This window comes from Carettochelys insculpta, chromosome 4 (genome assembly GCF_033958435.1).
Source record: "Carettochelys insculpta isolate YL-2023 chromosome 4, ASM3395843v1, whole genome shotgun sequence".
NCBI classification, from domain to species: domain Eukaryota; kingdom Metazoa; phylum Chordata; order Testudines; family Carettochelyidae; genus Carettochelys; species Carettochelys insculpta.
The window spans coordinates 102,059,223-102,081,234 of NC_134140.1; positions in this window are offsets into that span (position 1 = coordinate 102,059,223).

Below are 22,012 nucleotides of genomic sequence, written 5' to 3' on the forward strand. Positions count from 1 at the left end.
TAACGACTTAATTTTTTAAAGTACTTTTTCATAAGTTAAATGTGAATATATATACTATATACAGTACAATAGACTTCTATTCATATAAGACATTCTTCATGACTAGCACATCAGTGTTTATTTTGCAGATGCTCTGATCTACAATCTCCACATTGTCAATGAGATAGGGATAGGGGGCAATGTTGATTATTTCATTGCTCAAAGCCCAACGCTGGGACAGGCCTTGTCAGGGTCAGGTTTCCTGAGTTAAACAAGGATGCTGAATAGGAAAATTAACACTTACAAGCATTAGTGTTTGAGGCTGTTTGCAGACACCAGATATTAAAAACTCTCTTGGTTCACAAATGGTTCACCTTTTCAAGGTTCTTGTCTTCAGGGTGATTAAATGAAAGCTTAGATTTTGGAGCATAATTTTGAAGCAAAAGGCAGATTCTGCTGCACTTTCGCAGTCAGGATGAGAGAATACATGTTGTCCAAGCTTTATACTAGGAAGTGAGTAATTTGATTATCCTATTATCTTAGTTTTCTTACTTACTATTATATTAGTACTAATAAAATCATCATAATCTTTTAACAATCCAGTTTCATTTATTTGCAATTCCAGTGAGTGCCATACAATAGATTGACTCGAGTTCAGCCAAACTGCTGGTACTGTCAGCAGCATAAAATTTGGGTTTGGAGAAAAACACGTACCACCTAGTTAACTAAACACTACTGCATGTGAGCAATAGAAGAACAAAAGACAAAAATGTAAACAGATGTGTGTTTACGCTTGATTAGAAATGGTGTGCATTTTTGGAATCATAGAAAGTGTGGCAGAGCTAATCCATCTTTAATAAATACAAGAGTGAAAATGAATTGAAATAGCCTGACACCTAAACATCAAGCAAGCCTGGATTATTTATGCTCATTCTGGAATCTCCTCTTGGTCTTGTGCATATGCGTGCCATCCACGTAGAATCAGAACTATTTGTGTACTATTTCATATATGGAAAAACTGAAAAATTTACTTAGTTTTGGTGCTGTAATATGCCTCTTCCCTAAACATTTAACTCATTTAGATAGAACGGATAGTAATTGTACAGATAAAGTCTGATCCCATATTAGGCGGATGACCACTAGCCTGACTGAAATCTATTAAAGGTCTCTGATTCCCTAGTTTCTTCCCTTTAAATATACCCATTTGTGTCTAAGTGTCACAATAAACTCTGCAGATGAAAACATCTGTCTGATATCAGCTCTGCAGGCTGTAAAGTTTAGGTGAGCAGAGTATTTTTATTCACATGCATCATTTTGCTATTCCATTTTATGTTGTGTGTATTTTAATATACTGCCTCTTTCAAATTTAAATTGTATAAAAATCTCTATTTTGCCCTCATAAAATAACTTGCAGAACTCGGCTCTTTTGCCTTGGATACATTCACCATTTTTATATACAGAGCCACAGTGGGTAAGCATAGAGGGATTTGGTGCACTTGCAAAACCTGTAAGAAAAGCAAAGAGCAATTTTTTAAGAAGGTAATATTTTAGTTGGGCCAAAATCCCTATTTTAGCCCTGATCCTCCGAACACTTCCATGCATAGGTCACTGTGCACACGTTTGATTCCACTGACCGAAACAGGGCTACCCATGTGTGTTTGCTGGATCATTATTATTCCGTAATGGTGTCACTGATATATTTCCAGACACTCTGAAATTGCTCACAGTTGAGCTGCTCATAAAGGACAAAGAAGCAGACAGACCAGCGGTAGGGGAACAACAATAAGCAGTTTATACAAAAATCAACTTGATTCATCGCAGGTAGCACAGCAGAAGCGGGTCTTTAAAAAGGATTTAAGTGGATAAAGCAAAGGCCTTACATGAGCACTCCAGAAGGCTGCACCACGCATAAGAAGCCAGAGAGGAGAAAGCAAAGGGGTGACTAACAGAATCTGACAAACAGGTGGCCAAGGATGGAGGCATCAATTGAAAGGAAGGGACAGGGCAATGTGAAGCTTGACAAGAGAGTACAATTATGTCAAGCATTGAAAATGGTGACCTATGGGTTAGATGATAACCAAGCAGGCAGTGAAGGGATTTGAAGTGGGAAGTGACATGATCAAATTGATGGACAAGCACTAGGAGTAGAGTAGTTGTATTTTGTATGGGTTAAGTGTGGGTGGGAGGAACAAGTGTCCTGTCTGGAGAAGGTTGCAGTATTAGTCAAGGTGTGATATATGGAGAACTTGAACAAGAGATGTACCTAGGGGATAGGAAGTTTAAGGACAGCTCTCAGAGGTGTAGAGGAAGCAGCACTGGCAGCATCAGGACCTTAATTTTCTCTCTGCAGAAAGGCACTCTGCTAATGGAGCCACAGAAATCCCCGGGGGGATTGGGGAAGGAAGGAAAAATGAAGCAATGCACAAATAAGAGCTTTAAAAAAATCCTATAATAAATCCAGCACCAAAACCATACTTTAAATTCAGAAATCATGAGAGAGGTACAGAATGGATTTGCCTGGGGAGGCGTACAATATCAAATCGGTATCTTAGAACATCTGGGAGAAATAAAACTCGTTTGATGATGGGCCTTTGACGTCTATTCCCACCTCTAATCAGAAATATTTCATAATCCTAATCCCCTAATGGAATTTGGAAAAAAATTATAATGGACTCTCACAGACTCACAGTGGAATAATATTTTGTTTGCTTTATGCATTCTACAGCTGATCTAATATTATAGGTAATCCATCAAAAATTAATCTTGGACTCTCTCAAAAATGGCTGCTGCTGCTGCTGCTGCTGCTGCTAGAAATTCTAACCTGTACTAAGATGTCATACTCAAGATGAAAATATTGCCATGAGATTTGTGAATGATAAGAACAAAACGAATAGCTTGTTGGAGGACAAGCAGCAGCAGAGTCTATAGTACTGTACTAAACTTCATCTCTTGAGGTAATCTTTGTTTATCCCCAGCAGGTGATTTTTCACTTCAATCAGTTTAGATTGAAAACAAATAAATGTTCACAGTGTTAAGTAGCTGTCATTAACAACATGACACAACTGAACAACTACAGTTTTTACCAACAAGACTGCCAGGATATGTTTTTAAAGGACAGTAAAATTCATGGGTTTTTTTGGGTGTGCGCACATTTATTTTTGGAAGTCTTCTTGTACCAAAGGTCCAGACCACTCAGTGAAACCACAAAGTTTACTATTTGTCTCTTTGCCATTAATGATCAAAACAAAGGGGCTCACTGAACTAGGAATTTCACCACATTCAGTAAGAAGGACCTTGTCCAAAACCCAAGAAAGTCAATGAGACCTTACCATTGACTTCAGTGGGCACTGGATCAGGCCTAATATGTGTATCTGAAGCAGCAAATGGTGAAGAGGAGAATCAGATGAAGAAAAACAAATTCATGTCAGCAAGTCCCAGGAACTCTTGTACTTATAGACATCTTTAGTTTTGTAGTTTAGTAGCATTCAACACTTCAAAATGTTACTTTTCTTGTAAGAGAAGAGTTGCAGGAGAATTTTGAGAAAGAGGGTTTGGCATTGTAAGTATATGGAACAACAGCAGAGAGTATTAGTGTGATTCATTCCTTTTTGCAATATTGTCAAATGGAAGATCCTTGAAATCACAATAAATTACCTTTTCCCTAGCCACCACTAATTCCAACTACAAGTGCTTGGGCTGTTATTTTCTATGCAGGAGTTTTCCCAATATCTCTGTTGATGGATAAAGTAGGATATCCAGTAATAGAGAGAAAGCCATGCTAGTCTGTATGCTATGAAAACCAAAAAGCAGTCCCGTAGCACTTTAAAGACTAACAAAATAATTTATTAGGTGATGAGCTTTTGTTGGACAGACCCACTTCTTCAGATCATAGCCACACCAGAACAGACTCAATATATTTTTCTGATTTGTCAATCTTTATTACTATTTTTGGTTCTTTGTGCCTTAAATATTGAGTCTGTTCTGGCATGGCTATGGTCTGAAGAAGTGGGTCTGTCCCACGAAAGCTCACCACCTAATAAATTATTTTGTTCATCTTTAAAGTGCTACTGAACTGCTTTTTGGTTTTCATAGGCTATCCAGTATTTCTTTGGCCATCATAAACAGTACATAAAACTACAAAAAGAAAAGTTTGGACTAGACATCAGGAAATGTTTCTCCATGGAGCCACTGGACCCTGAAAAAACACTAAAGACAGCTGATCAAGGTTGTCCCTTTGGAGGTATTCTAGGGCTGTTTAAAAACAACCTTAGTAGCAATTATACTGAGAGGGAGTAATCTTGAAAAGTGCAAGTGTGGATACTGGATAATAAAAGTGTTCTCTTCTGGTCATATCTTTGTCTACTCATACAGTAGATAGTAAAGAAAATGTCTACACAGTGGAGACGATTGAAGGGGGGCCAGAGTTTGCAAAAATCACGGTAACAACATTTATAATATTAAAGCTATCATTTAAATATTTGGGGTTTTATTTGAAAGAAGGATAGAACACTTGTCACAATGTTGTCACATTTAATAGCAAAAATGCACAGAAGTTTTAAACCTGAAACTCTTGGTAATTGTGTCGTGACATTGTTTCCAATGGAAGAGAAGGGCAGGAACTGATATACTCATTTATTCCAAAGCACCGTATAAGCTTCACTGTGGGTGCACAGATTTACCTAATTTCTAAAGATTCCTGAACAGTGATGTCCCAAGCAGCCCTTATATTTACTAGCTAGCCAACAATTCTAGCACTGTCATATGAAATTTAGAAGGGGAGATGTCTGTCAGTCAGAATTATTCTTTTGGCGGGAGGCGGAGGAGACGGATGATGTATGAGGCCTTTGTAACACTAAAGCCGTGTCTACACGTGCACGCTACTTCGAAGTAGTGGCACTAACTTCGAAATAGCGCCCGTCACGGCTACACGTGTAGGGTGCTATTTCGATGTTAACATCGACGTTAAGCGGCAAGACGTCGAACCCGCTAACCCCATGAGAGGATAGGAATAGCGCCCTACTTCGACGTTCAACGTCAAAGTAGGGACCGTGTAGTCGTTGCACGTCCCGCAGCATCGAAATTGCAGGGTCCTCCATGGTGGCCATCAGCTGAGGGGTTGAGAGACGCTCTCTACAGCCCCTCAGCTCAATGGTGGCTGCGTGGAGCGGCCCCTTAAAGGTCCCCGCCCCCTCCCTTTCTGTGCAGGAAGCTGAGAGCGCGTGCAGGCAGCAGCAATAAAATGTGGCCAGCCTGCACGCTCTTCAGCAGCCCCAAGAACCCCCCAGCGCACCGATGGCTGCCCGGCAGCCCCCCCAGCGCCCCCAGGGGACCCCCCACAAGGGGAGCCAGGGCAGCCACGCTGGCAGCCAGGCCGGCAAGCGGCAGCGGGGCCCCTCCTGGATGGAGGCCGAGCTTCGGGACCTGCTGGGGCTCTGGAGCGAGGAGGAGGTGCTCCAGGTAATGGGGAGCAAGAGGCGGAACGCGGATGCGTTCGCTCTGCTGGCCAAGGGCCTGGCCGCCCGGGGTCACCCTTCCTGCACTCCGGACCACGTCCGGAGTAAAGTCAAAGAGCTGCAGCAGGGTTACGCCTGGGACCGGGATGCGGCCGGCCGATCTGGGGCCACCCCCGTCACTTGCCCCTTTTACAGGGAGCTCAGGGACATCCTGGGCCACCGGCACAACTCCTCCCCTCCAGCCACTCTTGACACCTCGGTTGAGGAGCCCCAGCAGGCCCCGGAGCCGGAGTCCGCCCCGGAGGTAAGCCCCGCACCCCGGGGGCCCCCCCTGGAGCCCACCCCCAGGGCATCACAGCAGGAGGAGGGGGACTCCTCCTCCACTGAGACGGGGCTGCACATCCTCCTCCCATCCCGGAGCAGCAGCTGGGCATCCACCCCCCGGGTGTCCCCGGACCGTGGGAGTGGACCTACAGGTATGTACCACCCCCGGTGTACACCCCCGGGTTGAGGGGCAGGGGTAATAGATATGTGGCCAGGGCCCTCCACATGCCCAGATGGCCATGGCCCCAAGGACAGCAGTGCCATCTCCCTCACAGGAGTGCATCAGCCCCTGCCCGCCCCCCCAGCACGACAGTGACATGCCCCATCCCCGGGGCTGGGGGGGAGCGGAACCTCTAGGGTCCCCCGGGAGGAGCGGGTGGGACACCCTGCAGCAGCAGCAGCAGCAGCAGCATGTGATGGAGTGGCGGGAGTGCAAAAGGGAGACTCAGGCTAGATATGAGCAACAAGCTGAATAGCTCCCAGGGGCAAAGGATGATCCTGGGGCTACAGCTGGCAGGTGACCTCTCTGTCCTGAACAAAGAGGAGGGAGGAGCCGAGCTGGCTTTGAATCGGGGGGGGAGGGGGGGGCCGCAGGTAGAGGCTAGGGGAAGGGAGAGCTGGAAGGCAGCCAGCCTGAGGAGGGGGAAAGCTACACCCCAGAGGGGCACCCCTTGGGGTCTTCTCCCCAGGACGGGTTGGAAGGACTGTCTCTGACTGCTGTACTGTCACTCCTGGGAGAAACTGGGCATCTGTGGCCTAAGAAACCTCTCCTGTCAGACCCTGCTGAATGAAGTGAGAGTCACTCCCGCCAGGGGACAGGGTGCAGTACAGGGGGACCTGTGAACCCCATCACAGCAGCATCTCCCAGGGACGGGGATGGGGAACCTGCAGCACAGGGGTGGGGGGACAAGGGCCACAGCTCGGGGCCCACACTAACGCCTGTCTCCACTCTTCTTCCCCACCTCCTGTGTTCCGCAGCTGCACCATCGGAAGGACGGGAGAGTGCCGGCGAGGCTTCAGTGGTCCCGGAAACCCCTCCGGGGCCATTGCTCCAGGCAAGCCCCTCGGCGGAGGACCGACCAGCCCCACGGCGGGCAAGACGGCGGACCCAGCAACACCACACACCGGCGACGGACCCCCAGCTGCTGGCCATCCATCGTCGGCAGCTGGAGGTCATGGAGCAGCGTCTGCCGGTGGAGCAACGCCGCCTCCACCTCCAGGAGCGGGTGCTGGCCTGGCGCCAAGAGGCATGGGGGGGCCTACATGGATACCTTCAACCGCCTCGTGGACTACCTGGCCCCCCATGCCGTGCTGGCCACCGCTGCACCCGCCCTGAGTGCTCCACCTGCCACGCCACCCGCTGCTCCGCTCGTCGCCGCGCCGTCCGCCGTCGCCCCGCCACCCGCGGCCGTACCGCCGAGGGACACCTGGGGCCAGCTGAGACTCACCGGACGTACCTTCCGGTCCACCCGGCCCCCAGCCAGCCCCGGACAGGGCTGCAGCCGAGGCAGGGCTCCCGGCCGCCCACCCCCAGTGCTGGACTATAGGGACGTGGGGCCCAGGACATGCCCCCCCCCTTGTATATAGTTTTGGGACTTATTTATTGGTGCCTCCCGTTTGCCCCGTCCCCCCCCATGTAAATAGTTCTCCCCTTCCTTGTAATCCCTGGTTTTCTGTTTTTTGTACATATAATATATGCAAACATTTTTATTATTCACTTATATAATAGTTTAGTTAGAAGGTCTTGTATATAGTTTGTTGTTATTAGTTAAAAAAACAGTTCAAAGAAAACCAGTTTCATTTCACCAACAAGTGCGTGCTTTTATTTGTCCAGGAAAAGTTGGGCGGGGGGGGTGTGCCTTTGGGTGATCCGTGGTGTGGGCGTAGGGGCAGGGAGTGTTGTGGAGGAAGGGGGGCGCGCAGTGAGGGGCCTGGCAGAGTTCACCCTGCAGCCTCATTGAAGTGGGCCCGCAGGGCCTCCCGGACCCGGGTCCCTTCGGGGTCCACCTGGCGACTGGGGGCAGTGGGTGGCTGGACATCGGCCCTGCTGGCCTCCACAGCCCAGACCTGAAAAAAGGCCTCCCCCTTGCTCTCCACCAGATTGTGTAGGGCGCAGCAGGCACCCACAATCTGGGGGATGTTGTTGGGGCCCGCATCCAAGTGGGTCAGGAGACATCTCCAGCGCCCTTTGAGGCGGCCAAATGAGCGCTCCACCACCTGGCGTGCATGGTTCAGGCGCTGGTTGAAGTGCTTCTGGCTGGCAGAGAGATGGCCCATGTACAGGTGCATGAGCCAGGGCCGGAGGGGGTATGCCGCATCTGCGATGACGCAGAGGGGCATGGTGGTGTCCCCCACAGGGATCTCCCGCTGGGGGATGTAGGTCCCCGCCTCCAGCCGGCGGCACAGGCCCAAGTTCCGGAAAACCCGGGCGTCATGGGTGCTGCCAGGCCAGCCCACATAAACGTCCTGGAAACGGCCCCGGCTGTCCACCAAAGCCTGGAGAACCACTGAGTGGTAGCCCTTGCAGTTTACGTAACGTCTTCCACTGTGTTGCGTTGTGTGGATGGGGATGTGAATCCCATCCAGAGCCCTGAAGCAATTGGGGAAGCCCAGCGTGGCAAAGCCCGCGATGGTGGCATCTGGGTCCCCCAGCCTCACGAGCCTGTGGAGGAGCATGGCGTTGATGGCACGCACGACCTGCAGGGAAAGCACATGGGAGAGCACCAGTGAGGGGTGAGCAGGGTGTGCGTGGCCCTGCCCTCCCCTGCCCTGCCAAGGCCCCCCTGCCCACCCCCCCCCATGGGTCCTCTTACCTCCATGAGGACAGCCCCGACTGCTGGCCCATGGATCTGTAGCTGCCTGGAGTGGCCAGCTTCCAGACAGCGATGCTGACCTGTTTCTCCACTGGGAGGGCACGCCGCATGGCGGTGTCCTGGTGCCTGAGTGCAGGGGTGAGCCACTGGCACAGTTCCATAAATGTCTGCCGGCTCATCCTAAAGTTCCTGAGCCAGCGGTCATCGTCCCACTCCTCAAGCACCAGCCGCTCCCACCAGTCGGTGCTGGTGGGGTAGCTCCACAGGCAGCGGCGTGTGAGGTGGGGGGGGGTCAGGGTACTGCACGGTTGGGGGTTGAGTCCTGCTCCCCTGCAGGCCGCTCCTTCTCCGGTGTGGCAAGGAGGTGCTCAGCTGCTTCCCGCATGGCATGGATCAGGGCAAGCCCTGCTCCTGCAGGGAGGGCTGGGTGGACCTCTGGCTGCTGCTGCTGCTGCTGGGGGTCCATGCCTGCGTCGCCCGGGGTCTGTGTGCCTATGGCTCCTCAGACCACGTGCTGTGCAGGCTGAGTGTGTCTGGGAGGGGCCCTTTAAGGGAGTGGCTAGCTGTTGCCCCGGAAGCGCTAGTCCGCCCTGTGACCCTGTCTGCAGCTGTGCCTGGCATCCCTATTTCGATGTTTGCTACTTTGGCGTGTAGACGTTCCCTCGCAGCGCCTATTTCGATGTGGTGCTGCGCAATGTCGATGTTGAACATCGACGTTGCCAGCCGTGGAGGACGTGTAGACGTTTTTTATCGAAATAGCCTATTTCAATGTCTCCACATCGAAATAGGCTACTTCGAAGTAGGCTTCACGTGTAGACGTAGCTTAAAATGGAGACTGAAGGCTTCCGTACTCTGAGTGGAAATGATCTACATTGCTGGTTCTTTCCCTTTTTGGTGTGTATTCTCAGGCATGTCTTGTAAAATTCCAGATAGGATTGACTTTAAACTTCCAGGGGGTTAACATGAAAAACTATTCTAATACCTTGTCTGTGTTCTGATACGTACACAAAAATCTGAAAGTTCTTGTCTGTGTCTGTCATCCTCCTGATGAAAGGAATTGGGAGGTGGCCTTCATTCATGGGACACATTGCCTGGAGATCTGGGTTAAGCCATTCATCCTGTACAGGGTGATGTAGTAAGGTAGCCCAGATACTTCAGTTCCACTTGGATTTGGCCAGGGCACTGTGGCAGCCAAAGGTCTGACAGGCAAGAATGCCTGAAGTCTGACCTCCTAGTGCCATTTCTAGCACGCTACCATTTTTCAAAAGTTCTCTATCTGTGGCCAGGAGGTGTGCAGGCCTCAAGCTCACCATTTGGCACCTCCTTCTGGCCATGTGTGGCAAGCTGCTGTCTCCTTCTTTGGTTTGGCCCTTTGCCAGATCGGTTCCGAGTCTGACACTTGCTGGGGTAGTGTATAAACAAGATAAGGGAAATTAATGCGAACATAATGGCTATGTCTACATTAGCCCCCACCTGTTGAAAGGGGGATGCTAATGAGACAGACACTTTGGGATAAGCTAATGAGGCATTTCCATGAATATGCAGTGCCTCATTAGCATAATGATTGCCACAGCAATTCGAAAGTGCTGTTTTTGAATTGTGCACCCCCCATTTAGGCAGGGGCCTTTCCAAAGGATCCCCCAGTCTTCAAAAGCCCCTTATTCATAAAACCAAATAGGAAGAAGGGGCTTTCGGAGTCTGGTGGGGGTTGTCCTTTCAAAAGGCCCCATATACGTGGGCAGCGTGCATTTCAAAAGCGGTACTTTCTAAATGTGCGGCCACCGTTATGCTAATGACGTGCTGCATATTCATGGCAGCGGCTCATTAGCATGCCCCTTCCAAAAGGCAGGGGCTAATGTAGCCACGGCCATACCGTAGCAGTAAGATGATATTTATTGACTATGTTTAACCTTTGGGCCATAAGCACTTACAATCTAGAGCAGGGGTCTGCAACCTGAGGCTCTGGAGACACATACGTCTCTTTAAGGACTTCTTTGTGGCTCCTGAGGTTATAGTTGCAAAGTGAAAAAAAAAAACCAAAATAATCTTCCTGATTATTTTCAGTAAATGGTGAAAATACAAGCCCGAAAATGAACAATTGATATCTAAATAGCAAACAATGTGTGATCTTGAAACTTTGGATAACTAGCATCCTTCAGAGACAGAGAAGTTTCGAGAGTGAAAGTCAGGAAGACAGTGGTACAAAACCACACATGTAAAGTGGAAAATAGAAATACGTAAGAAGTTTTTGAATGTCCTGCGGTAAAGATGTATCCCATTAAAAACCATTGTGTGTGCGCTCTTCTTAAAAGAGGGGTTACAAAAAGTATGGTTTGATTTTATTTATTAAGGACTGTCTCATATTCACATGCATTGCAACTCTTAAATTATTGAAGTTTTTACCAATTGGAAAAAACTGGTTCTTGCTGTTTTGATTGCTGAACCCTGTTCTAGTGGAACACTTTGGAAAAATACATGGAACAATTTGCTATGTGTTAAAAAATTGGAGATTTTTCTTGTGTCACATTTTAATTCTTTCTGTTATTTTAGAGAAAAGGGGTATTTGGCCATTACATATGTCATCAACTTTTGTATAACAGTTACTTAGGAATGTATCCTTCTCAAAATTGCATGGAATGGTTTGAATTATCAATATGGAATTGTGAGGTTGGGTCATTAGGATCTAGCATATGGCAGGCAAAATCTTGCCACCTGCTGTCACTTTAGAAAATCCGTTTTTGAAGTTCAATTTTCTCATCTAATTTAAACTCAAAATATTGTTTTAAAATTGAAAAACAAAAACATGAGTTGAAACAGTTGTTAGAGAATACAATCTCATAAGTAGAAAGTGTCTACTTAACTCCTGCATTTGGCATGAAAGAAATCAGTTGCCAAAGAAATCCATATTTTGAAAATGAAACAAAACCTCTGTGGCCTATTTTATCATGGCGGTGACTAGTGTAAAATGATAGATGGCACCAATATAGCTTTTGTTTACACACACATTCTAAACCTATTAATGCTTGCTTGTTTTTGGAAGACAAGAAAAACTACAGGATTCACCTGCTCCTGTTTCGAGAGGCTATACGAGGAATACTGCAAATGCATACGGAACCAATAGAAATTCCAGTATTATTTATTTCAAGACAAATAATAAAAATTTATTTAGCATGCTGTCTTTTGTACAGCCTGTGTTGCAAATTGCAACCTTATGCCAAGGCCAATGAATTCAGCCAGTGGAAGCTCTCTCGCCAGCTTCGTTTGGGCTTTGAATCAGGCCCCAAAAGAATAATCCAGTGAACACCTACACTACAACAGAGTAACTGTATGGTTCAGAGTTCTGAGCTGTATGTGAGATAACTTCATGCACTTAGGCTTTTGTGAGGTTTAACAACTTTTGAGGAATAAATACGAAACACTCTCACCTGACTGGATGTGAGCTAAATCATATTTTCTGTTAAACATGCTATATAATTGTAAAATTTGGTTTTGAAAAATTAGCTCTATAGATAGTGCTTTATTGGGTTTCACTACTAAAGTTGTACCAATCTATTTCTGCTTTTCTGTCTTGTGAGCACATTCTTCCATCTTTTTCTGTGCTGTGTCTCGGCCCTCTTACCATTTTTTTCCTTTTGTTAAATCATTTAAATATAGATATTGCACCTACTTAAATATCTTTACATCTAGCCCTAAAAGACTTAAATCTACAACAGATGCACATGTGGACATTGCAGTGAATGAAATAGACTATGGACACCAAGCTGTCATCAACTGTCTCACTATCAAGTTTCCACCTTCAGCTTGTTAGCACTATGCTTACAGTGCTAGACTGAGGCTCAAAACTAGCCTGTTCCTCCTTTCATAAAAATTTTGGATCTGTCAGTATCTGAGAGTATGTCTAGACTATCATTAAAACCATGTCAGCTGACTCAGATTCATTGTGCTTGGGCTAAGGGCTGTTTAACTGTGGTGTAGATGTTCAGATTCTGGCTGGAACCCAGGTACCGGGATTCTCTTGCCCGGAAAGGTCCAAGAAACTGAGCTCCAGCTGGAGCCTGAATGTCGTCATTACAACTGTCATTGCTCACTAGCTGAATCCCAAGTCACTTGGCATTGCTGCCTAAATACAACGTAGACATACCCGTAACATTCTTACAAAGCACTTCTGCAGCACAGACAGCCCTGTTTTCAAGTGCACTGAAATAATAAACGCAGGCACTGAAGAAATCTATCTGGATAAGGAAGCATAAGACGTGCAATAAAAAGAAGCTAGTAATTCTGGAAGTCAGGATCTTTACATGTTTTACATTACTAATCAGTAAATTAACACTTGGACACAATATGACATACATCCTAATGCATCAGTATTATAGGAACATATGGGCTTCATACCGATCCAGTGAGAAAATTCACAAAGCTTTCAATACTTTTAATTTCTGTATCTAGGCTAGTGGATTGCACATTAGGGTTATATATCCTTTCAAGAAATACCCAGGAAGACTCTACGTGAATGCCTAGAGCAGGGGGTTAGCAACCAAAAGAGCAAGAAGAGCCATTTTTTCAAATTTGGTAAAAAAACTCAATTTAAGAGCTGCAATGCATGTGAATACAAGAAGGTCCTTAATAAATAACGCCAAACCATACTTTTTGTAATGCTAATTTTAAGAACAGTGCAAAAACAATGATTTGTAATGCGATACCTGCTTAGTGCAGCACATTCACAAACTTTTTAGATATTCTGTTTCCTCACATTTCACATGTGTGTCTACAATCATCTTCTGGACTTTCGCTCCTCAACCTTCTCTCTCTCTGGAGAACCCTCCGGGGGTTATCCAGTGTTTTGAGATCACATTATCATTTGCTATTTAGATATGCATTGTTCACTTTTGGGCTTTTAGAAGTTCACCTTAAATCAAAAATAGTCAGGAGGATTTTTTTTTTTAAACTTTATAGTGTCAGCAGCCACAAATAGAGTCTTTAGAAAGCAGTATGTGGTTCTGGAGCCACAGGTTGCAGACCCATGGCCTAGAGGGTACCTCTACGTTGTTTTATGAATGGCTAAGTTGTGGCTAGTCTTTGCATGGCTACATGGTTTGGGGGAGGGCACAAAGAGCTCCCTCCGTCTTTCTACAGACCACGTGAGGACTGCCCAGAATCACAGCTCTTCTCGGATAAGTGCAACACCGAGACAGATGTCTTTGCTCCACATCCCGCTGACACAGATCCACAGCGTCTAGTTTATGCCTTAATCTGTAACCATTCTCTTAGTGTCTTTGGCCCTAGTGACCACATGGAGGCCAGAGGCCTGCCCCTGTGGAACTAAGACTGGGCCTTTGAGCACCAGCAAACCTGGTCACTCTCCATGGCTCTCTGCAGTGAGTCCCACCATCTAGACTCCTGGGCAAGGTTTGTATTGTACCCCTCCAGGGCACAATGCTCTCACTGAGTATTCACAGCAAGAGTAAGCATACTTTTCAAACAAGGTAACAATGCATTAGTCATCTGGCATACAGAATCTCAAAGTCCTTAGGTTAACCTTTATCTCTCACTTCTAAGACATAGTCCATCTGGCCAAGCCAGAGCAATCCACCAACCAACTAGCTTCTTCCAGAAGTAATGCCCTAATGCTGCTGGAATAGCACAAGAGGTCTGTAGCAGGAGCTAGAACCTGATCCTAGATCTCCGATATAGCAAACCCATGTCTCACCCATGGAGCCACTCTGCACTGGCTGTGCTGTCTGTACCCTAAAGGCCCCACTATCCGTTGCAATCAGAAACAGATCCCAAGATTCTGGATTTCCAACTTTTCTCTGAGATTTAGTAACTATCGGGCAAGCCACTAGCAAAGTATGTGTCATATTGCTGTCTTACAGTTGGTCCCCATAGAAAACACAGTGCAGGTCTGCTGTAGGTTTAAAGGCCCTGGCTCCACCCTGCTGATGATCGAGGCAAGGGATCAGTACATGATGGGCTTTTGGTTTTTTTCAGTTTCATAAATTCCAAGGCCAAAGGAGACCATTAAGATTATCTAGTCTGACTTCCTGTATAATGCAGGCCCCTAGACCCTCCCCCACCTTGCCCCCGAAGCATATATTTTGGAAAGACATGTGAATTTAAAAATTGCTAGTGGAAGAAAATCTACTATGTCCCTGGGTAATATGTTCCATTGTACTTACTCTCACTAATTAAAACTTACACCACATTTCAAGCCTGCATTTTGCTACCTTCATCTTCTAGCCACTGGATGACATCATTTGTACCTTTACCTGCAAGACTGAAGACCCCATTATTAAATATTTGTTTCCTACATGAGTACTTCTAAATTAATCAAGTCACCCCTTCATCATCTTTTTTGTCATACCAAGTAGACAGAGCTCTTTTAGTTTACCACTGAGGTTTATTTTCTAATTCTTTAATCACACTTGTGGTCTTCCCTGAGCCTTTTCCAATTTATCAAAAACTTACCTGAATCATGAATATCTAAAGTGGACACAGCACTGGTAACTTTGACACCAATATATACAGGTTGAACTTCTGTAATCCAGCACCCTCAGGATCTGACCAGTGCTGAATGAGAGAATTTGCCAGACCACAGGAGGTCAATATTGTCTCGCAGCATTATTAACACTTTCACTGCTTACTGGACAGTTAGAAGACATGTGGGGTAAATTACAGCTAAACAACAGCACAGAACATTGACAGCCAGGACTGGTGTCTGGAAACAAGCTTTATGGGACCACGGGAAACTTGGCCACACCCGTAAGTGGTCACCTGGCTAACTAAAATCCTGGGGGATTACAGGTGTTGCCAGATGAGAGAATGCCGCACGAGAGAGGTCCGACCTCTGAAGTAACCTTCCTGCCTCATATTCAAGACTTTTCTGTTCACACATCCAAGAACTGCATTAACTCTTTCGACCACAATGTTGCACTGGCAGTGCATTTTCAGCTGATTATCCATCATAACCTCCCAGTATTCTTCAGTGTCACTGCTTCCCAGTTTAGACTCCACTATTCGGTAAGTAGGGCTTACATTCTGTGCTCCTCATTGTACACATTTACTTGTATTGAAACACATTGTTTGCTTGCCCCAACTTAGCAAGCAAACCCAAGCACTTTATATGAGTGACCTGTCCTCTTCATTGTTTACCACTCCCAAAATGTACGTGTCAACTGCAAACTTCAATGAGAATTTTATGTTTTCTTCTGGATCTTTGATAAAAATATTAAAACAGAAAAGGGACAATTACAAATCCCCGCGATACCCCACAACACACATTTTTTAGAAAGCCTAGGAAGTTACACATAGCAAAAAAGCTTAACAAAAAAACACCACTACGTTAACAGATCTTTTATGTTGCAAAGTCTAGTAAGGAAATGCCAGAAATAAGATTGCCACACAACCTTAATTCCAACCTTTTGCACATACCCATGACAGCAGAGCTATTACTAAGCTATCAAGCGCTGTCAGCTCTACAGGACCTCTGCTTCATTCAGTATATAGGATAGATGATTAAGTCAGAGGCTTGCAGGAAAAGACAGAACTTTCTCTTTTGTGTAAGTCACCTGACTGGGGTCCAGGAAAGACAAGGTTCTATTCCTTACTCTGCCATAGACTTCCCAAGTGAGGCTGGGTTTGTATAAGAATGCATACACTTAAGGCCCCTGAATGATCGCACAGACAATCCTTAATTCTAGCATATTTCCGACTGGTTAGCATTTGTCTTGGCAACCTTAATATTCTTTTAACGTGTAGCATTTCGTGTAGACTTTATATTCAAGTAAAACCTTCCATACGCTGAAATGTGAAGTCCACATATGTTTACACAGATATTAGCTCGTCCACTCTTGCTAATGCATAAACTTCATTTGTGAGAGGTAACATCTGGTTTCAAACACAAAGCATGGTAAATGCACATGTAAATGTTAGTTAGAAATGTGCAAACTTCAGGCCTTGCACTGGTCCAGACTCAGACATGTGAGGAAGTACCTCACATAGGAAGTAGTTCAAATGAACCCAGTCATGCAATATGGTGAGGAAGTGTGAAAGAACTGGGTCCATAACGGTCCCAAATGCTACATGCTAAATGCTACATACTAAATGTCCTCCTGAAACAGAAAATGGCATTAATCAATTATTCTCACCACAAGTAATTACTGCGAAAAGCCATGCAGCTAATCTTTTGAGAGTCTATTAACTGATTCAGGCAACCTGACGATGATTTTTTTCCCCACTATTTTACACTGCACCAGTTTGACTCTATTTTAGCTGAATACTGGGGGGAACATAGGTTAATCTTCTATCAAATACATTTTTCAGGTATTCATCACAGGGCATATTTTGCAGAGGGAAGTGAAATCTCCTTCCTGTCCTGCACATGGAAACTCACTTTGATCTTATAAGGTGAGATATGTACTCCTTCTTCTGTTAATGATGAATCATATACCTTATGGGAAATAGTTTATGCAGCACATATTTTATAAAATCATACAGCAGGACATAATGTAATTTTTGTACCCAACAATGGGCCATAGTGATGGAGACCCATGACAAAGCTGAAGCTATGCACACAAAGAGATAAACCCCCAGAAAGAGGGAAATGACAAAATATCATTGAGGGCTTCCATTGGTACAGAAAAGAGACTTAATATCTAAAATGTTATTCTGTTGTGTATTGTTGATTTTTACTACTGTACGATAGTTAATGTGGCTTTAGCTTGATCTAACAAAGAAGGAGTGAGGGAAGAGGATTAGTTAGCATCAGCTTTTGATTTTAACAATGCATGTCAATTTATTTGATAGGATGGGAGGGAAGCTGGGTGTACAGTAGTTGTGTAGCACTTAATATTTTATATCAGCTGAAATGCCAGTCTTTAGTCTTAAATCACAAAGGTGTGGATGGAGAGACATGTGGTCTGAATGATGAATCCAATAATACTGCTATATGGCTGTTGTAGTTGGAACAATCTACATTACAAATTAAAAAAACTTGTTAAAATTATGAAAGAGCATTTCCGTACACTCAACAATTCAACCTGCAGCTTATTAGCATTACCATCGAGAACTTCAAATAAATCAGTTAGCCTTCAGCTTTCATGGATTTGTCTTTTAATAAAACGCTTATTGCAATTGAATTACATTATTGCTGACAACTATCTCAGGCACCTGTCATGGTTATAGCCACTAAATGGTTAGAAAAATGTCCTACAGCATTGAAAAGAAATACATTAAATCCTCAGATAGAGATTATTTTATTCTCAAGAGCACAAGTCAGTATAAAAGCAAATACCTTAGGATATTAAGAAGATAAAATAAAATGCTGATTGTCTTTTCTGTGCCAATGAAAGCCATTGTTATTTCCATCTGTGTGGGATTTCATTTCTTTGTGTGCATACCTCCAGTTTTGCCATGGGTCTCCATCAGTATTACCCACTGTTGGGTGCAAAGTTTACATTACGTCCTGATATTTGCTTTTATGAAATATGTGCTGCATAAACAACTTCCTGGGAGCTAATGTGATTTATCATTTACAGAGGAAGGGGAACATATCACACCTTATTAGGTCAGTGTGAATTTCTACATGCAGAACATGAACGTGACTTCATTTCCCTCTTGAAAATACGTCCCTACGATGAATATTACAGGACAGAAAGTTTTCGGTAGAATTTCCAATAACATTGGCTTTTCCAATAAATGGAACTTCTCTTGTTAAAGTTTCCATCTTTGTTCACATCTCATTTGGGGTTTTCTTGGAAAAAAATTCAGATTTTGATTTTAGTATCTGGAGGAGGGAATCAGGAAAAGAAATCACCATTCGTCTTCTTTTTAGTAAGAAAAGATCATTTTTGGTCTTGCATCCTTCCAACAACAAAAATCCACAAACATTGTCAATGAAGAATGTTTATTTTTTGATATTTTAAAAATTAAAAATAACAACACCTCCCCCCGCCGTCTCCGGTACACTTTAGCCAAACTACTACAAGCTGACAGGGTAGTTGTAAGGTTCTTAGTTCCCCTCCTGTTGCTGCTATTAACCTGCCTTTTGCTGTTATTGATGTTACGTATCCTGCTGCTCTTTGATCAGTTTCCACAACCTTCCAACCCAGGCAACTCAGCCAGCTTTCTTGGAAAGCTAATATAAGTTGAACATCTCCAATCCAGCACTCCTGGCTGGTGCTGAAAGAGAGAATTTGCCAGACTGTGGGAGGTCAATATTGTCTAGCAGCATTACCAATACTTCCATTGCTTACTGGGCTCTTAGAAGACACTTAGGGGTAAATTACAGCTAAGTAACAGCACTGAATCTGAGAGCCGGGACTGGTGGCTGTAAACAAACTTTAAGGAACCATGGGAAATTTGGCCACACCCATGGTAAATGGTCATCTGGCTAACTAAAATCATGCCAGATTACAGATGTTGCCAAACAACATTGCGCCAGACCAGAGAGGCTCAACCTTTTTAAACAAATAATTGCTTTGTTTCGCTTATACCCCAGATATTGGATACTTTAACGTATTGCACTGACGGTACTAAGATATACTCATCCCCAAAGCCCTTTTGTATCATCTTTTAGCTGAGTTACATTCATGTGTTAATATATGCTGTGGATGATTCTGAGGTTATTGAAAGATGGCTCCATTAAAATAACAGACATTCTTGTCTCAGTTACCAACAAGTAATTCCCTGCATGTATTACACGGAAATAGCAGAATCCTGTGTACCGTCAGTTTTGTAAAAAGAACGTTTTCTTGCCTGGGACAATGGCAAATACAATACAGTAGTCCCCTGAGCTATGCGAGGGTTGCATTCCTGCACACCCTCGCATAATCTGAATTTTGCGTAAGTTGGCGGGGAACTGAGAACCAGGCAGCAGCCTGGCCCCTGGCTCCCCTGGGCTTGTGGGAGCCAGACATGGTTTCTCCCCAGCTCTCCCAGCTGGAGGAAGCTGGGGAGAAGCCATGCCACTGTGCAAAGAGCTGCTGTTGTACAGCTTCTCCCCACCTCCTGCCTGGCTCCCTCCACCGACTTACGCAAAATTCGAGTTATGCGGGGGTGCACAGGAATGCAACCCTCACATAACTCAGGGAACTACTCTATTGTGAGATGGTGAAACGCATTGTGCTACATCTCTTTCCTAGTCATTGTCCCAAGCAAGAAAACATTCTTTTTATAAGACTGACAATACTCAGGATTCTGCTGTATCCCCGTAATGCATGCAGGGTGTTTCTTCTTGGTAAATAAGAAACAAATGTCTATTACTTTAATGCAGCCATCTTTCAATAACCTCAGAATCATCCACAACATGTATTACACATAAATGCAACTTATGTGAAAGATGTTACAAAAGGACTTGGAGGATGAATATGTCTCAGTACCTTCAATGCAATACATTAAAGTATCCAATCCCCCCCACTGGGGGAGCCCAGCAGGCACACAGCCACTGATGTGGGGCTTCTTCCCTGCTTCCCCCAGGTGGGGGAGCCAGGGGCCCGAGCGCTTTTGATTTGCACTTAACTCACGTTAAAGCGAGTTAAGCACAAATAAAAATTGTACACACTGGGGGATAACTGTATTAGGTTAATGGCCTAACTAAACTGTTTAAGTGGCACATCATTTTTCTTGTAGTTTAAGTCACAAGACCACAGCGATCAGTGTACCTAGTAGAATAAACTGTCTTGTTCGTTTTATGCATTGTTTAGCTTTGTGCTGTTTTCTGCTCTATTTTCTGTGCTAAACAAACCCATCCAACCTTTTAAAAACATTTACACGAATGGGAGTCATGCTATTTAAAAAACAATTCATAAAAAGACACTTTTCCAATGTATACCTATTCGCGTCTGCTTGCTAGGGGAGCATGTTACCGGCACATTTGTTTCCACGAGAGAAATGCCAGGTTTTTTTGTTTGTTTGTTTGTTTGCTTTTTTTAAAAATCAATATAATCTCCTAAATCACTCAGACTGTCTCACTGTTGTTGTCTAGATTAGGAGTTCCCAAAAAGTTCACACTCACAACCAGAATTTAATACAGAGTAAAAAAGAGAATCCACAAAACAGCCTTTTTTACATGAGTTCAGAGCACTTTGTCTGCAGCAAAAACACAGTTAAGTCATATAAGGAAATTACTTCACGTACTGTATCAAGCTTTTAATGCTCTTTACCAGCAGGAAATAAGGAAGAAAAGCCAGCATAATGTGACTGGACAGCTGTCCACTTGAGAACCGCTAATTCAAATTAAAGGCTGGCATATTACAAAGATGACCGCATTTTCCAGAGGAAATTCAGAAGGTTATTTAAAAAAAAAAAATGGATCCTGGTATAAAGTCTTCCTGTGAACAATAGGAAATAGTCTGTTCCTCTGCCAGTACAGAACTAGGTGACTCAGTATAAAACTTTTCCATCTCTTATGAAAAAATGATAAAACCCCATAGAAATGAAAAAGGACTCTTAAATACTGTATTCCATCGTAAACTGCTTCACTGTTCACATAATTAATAATGGCTTGGGAAACTGGCACTTGGAAACATATCAGTGAGCGATAAATGGTAGACATTTGTCCTCAGTCTTTAAAAGGTACCTCAACATTAAAGATGTGCACATACTTGCCTAAACAAAATGATGTTGTACATTTCCTAGCTTGTTAATTAGAGTGCTTGAGCAATAATTTGAGGCAGCCACCGTTCCATTTCTCTCAGCTGTCACAAGGAGCAGAGTCTAGAAAATTAACTTACAAGTACGCTGTCAGAAACATTACAGCACACCACATCATAACCTGCTAGCACAGTTGGAGAGAACTGTTTGGATGATAAAGTCCACCCTAGCCCTAAGAGCTCTTGTTTCTGAGCGATAACAGCTGCTACATTTTCAACTGGTCAATAAGGCTATGTCTACACAGAGCCATAAGTGCCAAATAAGCTACGTAATTTGTACCTTCGTATCCCAAAATAGCACCTGCTCTGTAGACATAGCCTAAGCACCTGAATATTATTCTTAAGTGACCATCTCACTAAAAAATTTTGGGGTGGTTAGATTATAGCTATAAACTCTTCTCACACCTAGAGAGGAGTAAAAGTTTTATCACACCATATGGCAGCACAACAAGTTTTATATCCTTTCTGAAACTTCATTCCGAAACAGCCATAGCTCATTGTACATTATAAGATATTCTCAAATGGTTTGCTTTCCGGAACTTCAATGGACTGCAATAAATAATGACAATATTCTTGGCATTTTCAAAGTACCTTACAAAAGTGGCTGAGCATCATTCTCCCTATCATACAGGTGGCCACAATAGGTCATGGAAGGTTTTAAGCGATTTGCCCAAGGACCATACAATGAGCCAGTAAGAGAGTCGGATGACCCATGTTTTATTGCAGTAAAACAGACTCCTCTCCTGTATACCCTGGGGCAAGTGGGGAATGGGTCCTGCCTCCATGCCCCTCAAAA